This window comes from Lissotriton vulgaris, chromosome 2_2 (genome assembly GCF_964263255.1).
Source record: "Lissotriton vulgaris chromosome 2_2, aLisVul1.2, whole genome shotgun sequence".
NCBI classification, from domain to species: Eukaryota; Metazoa; Chordata; class Amphibia; order Caudata; family Salamandridae; genus Lissotriton; species Lissotriton vulgaris.
In genome coordinates, this window is record NC_141688.1 from 297684165 (window position 1) to 297697353 (window position 13189).

The window sequence follows — 13189 nt, forward strand, 5'->3', positions numbered from 1 at the left end:
AGGACGTGTTCACGTGACAGAGGTCGGAATGCAGGGGGAGTCTGCAGAGCGGCACGCAGCGCAGATAAGCGGCCAGCCACTGATGAGCACAAACATTATTGAAAGAAAGAGTTTGAGGTCTCTCGTGTTGCTTTTAGCACTGTACGCTAACATACCCCCAGGCCATGCAGACGTTTCGAATTTACCTAGTAATCGGTCTGGACAACAATAGCTGCGTGTTTAACAACGTTTGTTACGTAGTCTTGTGAAGTGCCATCTCCCTTACCACTCCCGTGGTGATCTGCAATCAAGGGGCGATGTTGTAGCTGAAGTGGCGTCTCGCTCTCGGTAGTCACTAGCAATTATTTTAAGCACATTCAAATAAAGAGTTTCCTGTGCACCTCTTTCGGGAGAGGCACACAACCCCCAAGACGATTCCACAAATTGCCCCTTGAAATTGCTTTAAATGAGTCCTGCAATGCAGGGGGATCGCAAAGTTCTAATTTCACAGACTTACGTTATCAACACGGACTGATTCAGAGAGAGGTAATTTGAACGAGTGCAGGCAGAATGAGTCCAGCTCCGCACGCCCAAAGTATCGCCGCCAGGAGAAACTTCACACAACCATCTCCAATTATGTGCTCCAGCCCACTACCCAGCCAGTCACATGCACCTCAGAGCCCAGGCTCACGCTCACCATCATATTCACACTCAAGGTCCCGAGCACCAATTACGTTACACAAGCACACATTCATTTTTGTTGGGCACAGTGAGTTTAAGTGATTTGCCCAGCATCACAGGAAGCTGAGGGGAAGCCGAGACTCGAATCAGGACCCCAGCGCCAAAATCGGCAGCTCAGGCAGTTAGGCCACATCAGGTGTGCTTTGCAGTGTCACACAACCACATGCCAGCTGTCCCATAGCCAGGGTACTGTATCACAGTCGCTTACAGTCCACACTGCAGTTGCACACTGCGCAGTCACACAGCCAGGGTTCTATATCCCGGGCCGCACTGTTCCTCTGCGTAGTAGAGGCTCGTACTGTCCTGGGGCCTGGGCACAGTACCCCAGCATCAGCACAGCAGCTGCACCCTGCACACTCACAGTGCAACAGTGCTACATTCCCGCCCTGCCCTTCCGCACGGCTGCACGGCTTAGTGTCCCACGACCCGCCTAACCACACGACCCGCCCAACCACACGACAGCTGCACCATGCAGGGTCACAGAGACAAGGCGCTGTGCCCTACACCGCTGCCAATCTGAAGTGGAGAGGGGCACACAGTGGTGTGTGGTGGCATCGCAACCAAAGGACAGACTGCTTATAGCCTGTTTATAGCTAGAGTTGGTGTACACAGGTGGCATTGAAGTGACAGCAGGTGATCACTGTGGGCACTAGAAACACTGAGCTGTACCGCTCTCTCTTCCCACATCCCATGATGCCCCCTCCGGCCATCAGTGAGGTGCCAGGGGATTGATTCTCCAAGGCTCAGCCTGACTTGTGAAGAATGGAAGGTTGGCATAGGGAGTGTGTGCGGCCTATGACATGCGTGGCACGTTATTTCATAAAATATTCTACAGTCATCGGGACAAAAGTCTGCTTACTAAATGGTGGACCCGCTCTTTTATGCACGTTTGTAAATTGCACCACGTGGCGTGGGAAATGCTTCTTGGCGCTAAGCATCTGTTCTCTTATATTGAGTTGTCCACGGGAGGGGGGGGCCTCATCGTCTGACTGAAGTTACTAATTAAGCATTAGTGTTTATTTTATATCACTGTGTAAAATTTCAATGATTTTAACTATTTAAAAATGCTTACCGTATGTAAAGCCAGCAGGGTCTAGCCAGCGCTATATAAAACATAGCACATATTTGGCTACCCTTGCATATGAGCAGCCTGCTGGCTGTGTACACTGTGTGTCACTGCACATTGTTGGCTGTCCATGAGTGTGAGCATGCTGTCTGGACTGTGTTTCGTTGCACATGGTTGGGTGCCTGTGCTTTGGAGCAGGCTGTGGCCTGTGTACACTGTGTGCCAAAGTACATTATTGGCTGTCCATGCATGTGAGTGCACTGTGGGCTGTCTGGACTATGCTTCATCGCACATGGTTGGCTGTCAATGCGTGTGAGCAGGCTGAGGGCTGTCAGGGCTGGGTGTCACTGCATATAGTTGGCTGTCTATGCGTGTGAGCATGCTGTGGGCTGTCTACACTGTCACTGCACGTAGTTGGCTGTCAGTGAGTGTGGCTGTAGGCTGTCTGGACTATGTTTTACAGCATATTGTTGGCTATCCGTGTATGTGAGTAGGTTGTGTACTCTGTAAACTGTCACTACTCAGTGTTGGATGACTGTGCTTGTGAGCTGGTTGTACACTGAATGGAATCTTTGCCACTGTACATTGTTGGTTGTCAGTGCTTGTTAGCAGTCTGTGGGATGTCTGGACTGCATGTTATTGCATATTTTCGTTTTTCTCGAGCTGAATTACTGCAAAAAATGATGTATCCTGGACTGTGCATTGCTGTAGGTTACTGGCAATTTAACTGTGTCCGTATGCACACTTGTGTGTGCTATTGCAGGCTTGGATTCACCAGCCACGTATTACTGAACGTTCTTCACTTTTATATAGCGTAAACTTTACCCGCAGATACCAGAGCGCTTTAAATCAGAATGCTTATAACAAGCAAGACTAGCACGCTATATTACTGCCAACTTAGCTTTGCATAAGCAACAGCTAACCACTCACAAACAATGTCTATATACCAATTGCAAATACATTTTTTTAATGCAAAGCATTATCATTTACAATGCCAGTAACTCAAACTTTAATGCTGCGAGACCTATTGCATTGCAAATACTTGTTACTGCTTTCCAACCATCCAGGATTCACCTTAGAAAAGGGGATTCTACCTCTCATTATAGAACAAGCATTTGCAAGGCAATAGGTCTCGTATTTGCGAAATTTTTAAGCTATTGGCATTGCAAATTACAATGCCTTTTATTTATCTGTTTTCAAAACCAAAACATAGATAAAACGTTTGTCATTTTACAATGCCAGTAGCTTAAATACTCGCAATGCGAGACCTATTGCATTGCAAATGCTTGTTGCTAATTGTGCTAATTTGCACAGACCTGAATTGTTCATTTTTAAATCGCTTTTAGGATTGCTAAATTTGAACGTGTCCGTTTTGCTCACTGACATTTAAAAAATTTTTGATGCGCGAGTAGATTGTGGTGTATCCACCCCCTGATTACCGTCACAGATCTCTGGTCCATCACTGCTAGAAAGTGCCGATTGCACGGAGGGTTGTGACTCTGCCCTTGATCCTCCACACTTCCGGGGCCCGCAATTTTATTTAATGTGCTTGGGTGCCTGGACGCGTAGCGAGAGGTAGTGGTGTGCCGACAGGCTCTGTCACCAGTCGTTTTTGCTAATTTGCACAGACCTAGATTGTTCATTTTTAAATGGCTTTTAGGATTGCTAAATTTTACCTGGCCTCCTTGAGCACAGAGGCCCCTATCAAAATGGTCTGGTCAGACCATTGAGTAATCCCATTTTGTTTTAGATTCAGTAGACATAGAAAGAGCAAGCCTATATTAACCCCTTGCACGCTGATGACGGAACCGCTCCGTCATCAGCTGCGGGTGCGCTGTGCTAATGACAGAGCGGTTCCATCATGGCCCGTTCGCCGCTCATGCGCGGTGCGAATTCCGCGCCTGCGCTGAGCGTTCTATTGAGCGGGGCGGGCCAGGACGGAACCGCTCCGCCATGAGCACAGCTCAACCGAGGCTGGTGACTGAGTGGTTCCGTCACCAGCATGCGGCCGCCGCACGGCCGCCCCGACCCCTTAGCACTGCGGCGGAATAGCTGCCGCAGTGAAGGGGTTAAACGAAGCTGGAAAAACCTAACAGCGGCTGTGTTGGACCCTATTTTACATGCCAGCCAACCAGCACTTTCTTCCGACCCTAACATTGATTCCAGAGCTTTAAATCTGTGGATTGCAACAGCTGTCGAGGCTGCAGCTCCTGCCAAAAGCTGCCATATAATCAAGGCTCTTCCCATCTTCCCCGTGGTTCACGGAGGCACTTAGGTCAGCCAAGAGCAGCTGTAACTGACTGGAACGGCAGTGGAGGTCAGGCTACAGTGAGCCTGCCAAGAACATCTATCAAATTGCTCTGAAAGTACTCCACAGCATGATTAGGGTAGCCAGAAGACAGTACTTGGCTGATTGCATTTATAAGGCTGACAACTCAACCAAGGAGGTATTCAAAGTTGTCAATTCCTTTATTAAACCGAGGGCTGTGGAGTCCACTGTGCAACCTTCTCTTTTCTTGTGTGAAAGTATCTACGTCTTCTTCCACAATAAAATCCAGGAAGATTATAAATCTTTCTCCGGTTCGGCAGTGATGGAGAAATGTTACAGGAAGCTAGCTAAATTTAGAGAGCCGTCCTTTATGGCATTTTCCTGTATCTCCCAACAAGACCCTCTGGCAGAAATTGCGAGGTGCAAGTAGGGGGCCCCAGATGATCCTTGTCAACCCAAACTCTGGCATGTGTTGGCTCACTCCCTTTCGTACACTCTGACACACATCTGGAACTCCTCCCTGACGACTGGCACTTTTCCAGATATCTGGAAACTTGCTACTCTCCTCCCACTAAAGAAAAAATCCTAGGGATCTGGCCAATTATAGGCCCATCTCTTTGCTACTTGCACCAGCAAAGATGCTGGAAAAAGCACTGGTGCAGAGGCAACTGTCCAGCTGTATTGAGAGGGAGGGCATCTTACATGACACCCAATCAGGTTTTAGGTCGGGTTTTAGTAGAAACAGCCCTCCTGGAGGTGGGGGAGCAAGTTAGTCAGGCAGCAGATTCAGGGGCGTCCTGGATCTGTCAGCGGCTTTTGATACAGTTAACCATACCTTGCTAGCCGAGAGACTGCAGGAGATTGGCATTGGAGGCACGACCATGGCGTGGTTGAAATCCTACCTGGCTAAGTACACACACAAGGTTGCGCTCCAGCCTTTATATCTAAGCCAAAACTGCTCTGGTGTGGAGTCCCTCAGAGGTCAGCACTACGTCCTCTCCTGTTTAATCTTTATCTGGCTCCTCTGTTCACCTTGACAGCCACGAGCAGGCCGAGGTCGCCTTCGAAAACGTCAAGGGGTGCCTGAAATATATTGCATTGTAGATGAACAACAACCAGCTCAAGCTCAACGCAGGAAATAAAGAGGTGATTTTCTTCGGAAAAGGGGCACCTCCAGCCCGACCTCTGGTGGCCTATTGAAATGGGCCCCCACCTTTACCGGCTGATTGTATACAAATATGTGGGTGTGAAGTGGGAGACTGACCTTTCTTTTGCAGCTCAGATACATCAGGTGACCATGACCTGCTTCTGTCAACTGAGAAATTTGAAGACATTTCTACATCTTCTGCCAGAGGAGTGCCGGAAAAGCATAGTACATGCCTTAGTGACATACAGGCTGTACTATGCAAATGGCCTCTACATGGGTCACCCTGATTACTTGATTAAGCGCCTGCAGACAGTGCAAAATGCAGCTGCAAGACTAATCGTGAGCATGTCTCTCTGCATCTAAAAGTGCTTCACTGTCTTCCAGTCTCAAAAAGAATTACATTTAAGGCCTTGACATGGGCATACCATGCCTTGCATGGCAACTGCCCTAGATACTTAAAAAGCAGATTACGTGGTTATCAACAGCCCAGACCCTTGAGGTCCGATTCGCAAAATTTACTGTGCATGCTCCATTTCAAAAAGGTGCGAATGGGGGGCAGATCTTTTACGTTCGGCGCAGCAAAACTGTGGAACTCTCTGCCGAGTAATTTCCGAACCATAGGAACAGAGTCCTTCAGCAAAATGATAAAAACCTGGCTCTTTAGGGCAGAGTGAGGGCCCGTGAGCCTGACCTGAATTTTCCAGCGCTGTACTACCGTTCGTTTAGCGCCGGGACACCTCTGTTTGAGTTAGCTGTTGCACTTTATAAGTGTCAGTATTATTATTTTTATTATCATTATTTTAAAATATTAGTTTAACAAAATGTAAAATTGAAATGTGAAATGTTTTAGGAGCAAAATGTTGGTTTATTAGGGGATAAGGGTGAGAAGTGTTTTAAAAATATTAGTTGAAAATTAAAATTTAAATCGGAAATTTGAAATGTTGTTTTAGGTGCGGATGTTGTTTTTTTAGGGGATAAGGGTTAGAATTGTTTTAAAAAGAATTAGTTTAAAATCAAAATTTAAATTTGAAATGTTGTTTTAGTAGCGGGATGTTGGGTTGTTAGGAGATACAGGTGGGGAGTGTTTTAAAAATATTAGTTCAACATTTAAAAAGAAATTTACATTTGAAATGTTGTTTTAGGAGTGGGATGTTGTGTTAGTAGGGGATAAAGTTGGGGAGTGTTTTATAAACATTAATTGTAAATTTGAAATATTTTATTTTTATTTAGAACTGAAATGATAGATTTTGTTTTGGGATTTAGATGTTAAATTATTACGGGATAAGTGTGGGGAGTTTTTTAAAATAGAAAGAAATTTTTAAAACATTTGGAAGTTCAAATTTACATTTTTTAATGTAGTAGGTGTGGATTGTTTTATTATGGGATAAGGATGTGGTACTAGTTTATTACATGTTATCAAAATATATATATCTATATTTAAAAATAGTTTTTTGGAGTTGGATGTAGTGTTTTTGGATGATGATGATGGGGAGTGTTTAAAAAAATATAAAAATAAATTATGGAAATTCAAAAGAAAAAATGATGTACATTTTAATTTGTAAAATAAAAGTGGGTATTTTTGTTGTTAGTATTGCTAAATTTAATTTTTCATAACAATGAAATTACATTTTTTGAAATGTTTAATAAAACATTTATTGATATATACGTACTTTATATTTATATTAAAGATTAGGAGTCTTTCTAAAAATGTTATACCTATTTATTAAAACATTTATAAAGTACTGTAGTAATACTTTATATTTAGTTTGTTTTTGGAATTTTAATATTATCTAAAAGTATTAATTTTAAAATTATTTACATAATATAAAGTTTAAAGTTAAACATGTTCCTTTTATTATTAATAATTGTAGTGAGAATATTGAATTTAATATCTTTGGTGTCCTTTGCCTTCTCTCATGTAATAGAAAGTAGAGTGTGAATAGTTAATTATATCAGTTTATTGGCCATGACCTTCCCTGATTTAATAATAACAGGAGTGGGAATGCTCAATTACATATTTTTAGTGTCCAGCAACTTCTCTGACTTAATACTGACTGGAGTGGGAATAGTAAATTATATATCTTTAGTGTCCAGTACTTTCCTTGACTTAATACTAACTGGAGTGGGAATAGTAAATGATATATCTTTAGAGACCAGCACCTTCCCTGACTTAATACTGACTGGAGTGGGAATAGTACATTATATATCCTTGGTGTCCTGCACCGTCCCTGACTTAATACTGACTAGATTTGGAATAGTAAATTATTATTTTGTTTATTTTATTTTAGTGATTTTATATACATACAGCAAAACAATTGTTATGCGGGTTTCAGGCCCTTGTGGATACAAGGTATGAAGGTAATAATGTACATTTTCGGCAGGGTCCCCTGTGCTGGTTATAGGTTGATGGTAGGATTAAGGATAGAGGAGTGGAGGAAAAGAAAAGTAGGAGAAGGAGAAGGATAGGACAGGCGTAAATTAAACAATACCGTTCGGACTGTCTGGGGCAAGTTCTGTCCCACCAACCGGTCTGTTTGGCTTACTTCCAGTTACGTTGTGGAATTCATTATGGTGGTTCATACGGAATCCAGTGTTTGTTCAGGGTTTTCCACAGGCCCCTATATCTTTTGTGTCCAGCACCTTCCCTGACTCAATACTGACTGGAGTGGGAATAGTACATTATATATCTTTGGTGTCCAGCACCTTCCATGACTTAATACTGACTGAAGTGGGAATAGTATATTATATATCTTAAGTGTCAAGCACCTTCCATGACTTAATACTGACTAGAGCAGGAATAGTAATGTATATAGCTTTAGTGTCTAGCACCTTCCCTGACTTAATACTGACTGGAGTGGGAATAGTAAATTAGTATGGTTTACTGTCCAGCATTTTTCAGTTTAATAGTAAGTAAAATGTATATCTATATCTATATATATATAGATCTATATATAGATCTATATATATATATATATATATATATATGTATATATATATATATATAGAGAGAGAGAGATATATATATCTACTACTGCTAATCTTTTTCCAAAATGCACTAGAGACATGGTTATTTATAATGTCGGACTAATAATGCAAGATTGTCTTATGTATTTAAACAGCTAGTAATGAAATCATAATTGTGAAAATATATGTATTTATACATTTAGTATTTTGTCTATGTCCATCAATTTGACATGTGATTGCACGTTTTCCTTTAAATGGGGTCAAAGCACTCTGTAATGCCATGTGACCAAGGCCGCTGGGACAGCCGAAACGCGTCATGACACTCTATCTGTTGGCTAAATAAAGAATGCTGAGAAAAGGTGGTCCTTGCCTCGTATTTCGCTGGGGAAGCGTAGCTGCTGCGAGGTATTGCATAGTTGCCGATACTGGACCCCCTCCTCTGCAAGCAGGCTTCACGGCAAGCAGTCCGAAGCCGTCAGGCATCTGCCTAACCCCTTCCGCGTGGAGGAGTGTTGGCGGGGACCCCGGGGGCACGTCTTGAATCCCATCCAAGGGAAGGAGTGAAGCCATCCAATTGATCGTCACCCGGCAGGAGTAAGCGCCTGAAGCAATCACTGACCCAGAGGCTGCTGCAGACCGGGGCGCCGTGAGTGGGATCTGTGTGACTTGTGGGTGCCTATGGTGCAGTGTGAGAGAACAAGCAGCAGAGCCCCCTGTGCGTCCGTCTGAGAATGCAGCCCGTGGTATAGAGGAAAGAACATATGCGGTGATCGACGGAAAGAGGAGGTACGTGCTTAACCGCCCGTTGTCGGCATATTGCTGACAGATTCAACAAAAGAGAGAGTTTTCCCTAACAAACCCAGAAAGGACTGGGAAATATAGCAACAATCAAAAAGGGAATTGGTTCCTTTCTGTGGTTCCTAAATTAAAGCGCAAAACGCTTTGAGGAATAAGACACCAAAAACATTTCTGATCTCAATGATGTATATCCTGACATGTTCCACAATTATCTCAAAAATAGATAATTGTGGAACATGTCAGGATATACATCATTGAGATCAGAAATGTTTTTGGTGTCTTATTCCTCAAAGCGTTTTGCGCTTTAATTTAGGAACCACAGAAAGGAACCAATTCCCTTTTTGAATATTGCTGACAGAGACTTCTTGGCGATTGGAGTCGGTTAATTAGCACGAATTCAGCACTTTAAAGTTGGAGTTAAAACAGATAGATAATGTCAGGCGATGTACGGAGGGCCCGGGAGCTCGCCGCGCAGGAGATGTTCTCAGATGAGATAGAACAAGAGACTAATATCGAGAAGGAGGTGGGGGAAGGGGGGCTAAGCGGTGCAGAAAGCAGTAACACCAGAGATTTGTTCAAAGAGCTGGAGAAGCTAAAACGAAATGAGCAATCTAAATGGCGGGAAGCCTGCTCCCTTAAAAGATACCTTGATGTGGGCAGAGTCCCCAGGGGGTTACGCATCATGCTGGCCCCCACCTATGAAACTCCCAACCTCCTAATGATGGTCGAGTGGGGCCAATGCAACCTAGAGTCCTCGCGCAAACTGATGCAAATCTTAGTGAAATTTGCTGAGATTGAGGGGGAAGAACTTCAGAAAAAGATAGACGCACTTGAGGAGAAAATTAAAGCACTGCTAGGCGACAAGGAAAATCCACAAGCCACCAAAATGAGGGATGAAATGATAATGAGATTATCTAAAGAGGAGGAGAAAATCAAGACCAGGAAAATATATAAATTCAAAAGAGACAGAGATGACTATGCTAATGGCTAAATATTTACTTTTGCACGTCGTTATGATAACCGGAAAGCAGCAACAGCCAGCAAACGAGGTGCGGCCAGTAAAGGAGTGGCCTCACCAGAAACAGACGATGTATCGGTATACAGCTCTGCCGCAGAGAGCGGTTCTGATAATGAGAATGCTAGAAGCAAGAGCAATGTTGTGTTAACATTGGGAGAAGAGTTGGCGGTCTTAAAAGACAGCAGAAAAGCAACCCTAAGATCGCACTTCCAGGGAAAAAATACACAACCAAATCCCAGCACAGGAGGGGCAGGAGAAAAGCTGCCAAACAAAGGAGAGACAACCAAGCGCGGATGAGGCCGGGGCGTGGAAGGACCAGGAAACCCCAGCCCTAGTCACAGATACTGTAGTGGATTTACCAAATGGTGAGAGCTTGGAAAGACAGCAAGGTATTGATCAACAACAAGCTAAATCCATAATAAACCTAAGCACCGTAGTCTTATCGGCTGCAGAACAGCAGCTTCTAATCCTAGGTTTAAGCTTCTGCCCCGAATCGAACTTCTCATACACCAGAACGAGGGCTGATCTTTACCAGTACATACGGAAATTAAAACTAAAAAAGCAATTTGTGCATAAAACAGCTGTCCCAAATGTGGCACCAACTAAATCTGGGACAAGCACCTCTGAACTGGCAGTTAGTGAATTAAATCTGTTCCACGACATGTGCCAGTTGGGAAATGAGGAAAGTATGGAGACACAAGAAATAATGGCGTCCAGTGGACAGAAGAAGCCAATCACCCCATTCAAGCCCAAATCCAAATACATACCCCTGGCTGCATGTGATGGACTTGAGGCTTTCAGTGATGCGATTGTACAACAAATTAAAAAGATGGCTTTAAATAACGAGGAAAATAAACAACAATATACGAGCAAAGAGAGAAAACTCAATCAACTGTCATTAAAGTTAAAAGATGCTGAAGTCATAGTACGAAACTCTGATAAAGGCGGAAATATTGTCTTGTGGCCTATCACAGATTATCTTGAGGAGGCTCACAGACAATTGGATGATATCCAATGTTACAATAAGAGCAATCCACAGAAATATAGGACTATGCTGGAAAATCTATGCAGGAACCTGGTGGCGTGGAAGGGACTTGGTATGCTAAGTGGAGACGAGTTTAAATACTTAAAGAAAGATCACCCACTGGTTCTATATATATACTTTATACCTAAAGTCCATAAAAGTATCACCGCGCCACCAGGTAGACCAATTATTGCAGCTTGTGGTGGTCCGTTGGAAAACCTCTCAAGATATATTGACTATTTTTTGCAGCCACATATGAAATCCTTAAAATCGTATGTGCAGGACTCAAGTGATTTCTTGCAAAAAATAGAGGAGTTGGTGTGGACACCTGACTTGTTAGTCACATTGGATGTCAGCTCATTATATACATGTATCAAGCACAGGGATGGCCTGCGTGCATGTGAGTACTATCTTAGCCGCAGGCCAATGGAATTAGCCCATCATACCAAGATGCTTTTGGAAATGCTGACATTCTGCCTTGACAATAATTACTTCATGTTCAATGGTCAAATGTACCAACAAGTCCAGGGTGTAGCAATGGGGGCCAGTTTCTCCCCCAGTTACGCGTGCCTGTTTATGGGGTGGTGGGAGGAACTGGTCCTCAAACGCAAATTTGAAAAATACTGTACTTCTAATATAACTTGTTGGCTTCGTTTTATTGATGATTTATTTATTGTATGGCATGGTTCTGAACAGAGTATTTTAAATTTCATACAGGAAATCAATGAAAATGATCTTAATCTGCATTTTACCTCTAGTATCAGTAGGGAATCGGTGACATTCTTAGATGTGCAGGTTTCATTATCAAACAATTTTCTTATCAGTACCCTTTTTAGAAAACCGACGGCAGGTTACACTCTTTTACACGCAACGAGTGCCCATCCACAACATTTGATCAAATCTATTCCATACGGTGAGATGCTACGCATCCGCCGTATTTGTAGCAATAATGATGACATGATCATCAAGCAACAAGAAAGCTTCATGAGATTTGTGGATAGGGGTTACAGTGCTAAGATAATACAAACCGCCATAAGAAAGTCACAGACCAAAGCTAGAGGTGAACTGTTAACCTACAAAGAGAAACCCAATATACTGCAAAGTGGCAATGCCAACACTGTAAGATTAATAATGACATACTCAAAGCAGGAAAAAAAAGAACTTAGGAGTATTGTCAGAATAAATTGGCATTTTGTTCAAGATGACCCAATAATTGAAGAATTGATGCCCCCAAATCCGTTGATAACTTACCGCAAAGGTTTGAGTATGGGCACTATTCTCTCGAAAAACAGTGAGGAACATCTTGGAAAGGAACCATGGCGGCCTATCAGTAGGGGTTTCTACAAGTGTTTGGCATGCAAGGCATGCCAACATGGTGTGAACACCAAGAAATACACTACAGTAATTCCCAAAATCACCAGGGAAATAAAACAACATCTAACCTGTAGAACTGAGTATTGTGTGTACATATTGGAATGCAAATGTAAACTCAAGTATATTGGAAGTAGTAAACTGCAAATCCACAAGAGAATTTTACAGCACCTACGCGCTATCACCAACAAAGATCAAAGTTACCCGGTGGCCAGGCACTTTGAGGTATGTCATAACAGTAGAACTCAGTGCCTCAAATACTTTGCTATTGAATCGGTCCCGCTAACTAAAAGAGGGGGTGATAGAGAAGCCGTATGCGTAGGTTGGAAACAAAATATATCCTTGAGTTTAATTCCAAGTGGCCAGGAGGCCTCAATACCACCGAGGAAGTCCATACATATCTATAAGCTGGCAATTTGTACACCATGTAAGATAAATGGATCATAGACATATATCAAATAGCACTTTAGTCAGAGTATAAGAGGAGTTGGATTATACATTGCACAATTTGCACATTTTTGTATTCATACTGTGTTATATTTTGTAACATAATTGTGATGTATATTTATGATATGATTGATTTTAGCCGTCTTTTAGATATTAGGGTAGTTTTATCCTAGTGTTTTTTATGATAGCTGATTTTAGTCATGCCACCGATTCCCTTTTTTATAGGCTGGTTTTATGGTGTTGATGCAATTCAATTTAATGGCGTAATCAATTATGCGCTGTTTTAGTGAGTTTGAATATTTTGTCTATTTTCATTGGCACTGTAAGTTTTAGTATGCTAAAATGAGTCTTGAATCAAATGATTA

At 42.7% G+C, this 13189-nt stretch overlaps 1 protein-coding gene across 1 annotated transcript in view; it reads right to left on the reverse strand.

Moving 5' to 3' along the window:
* Nucleotides 1-13189, reverse strand: part of LOC147729335 (embryonic protein UVS.2-like) — a 222306-nt gene that overhangs the window by 154155 nt on the left and 54962 nt on the right. The gene's annotated exons all lie outside the window — the stretch shown is intronic.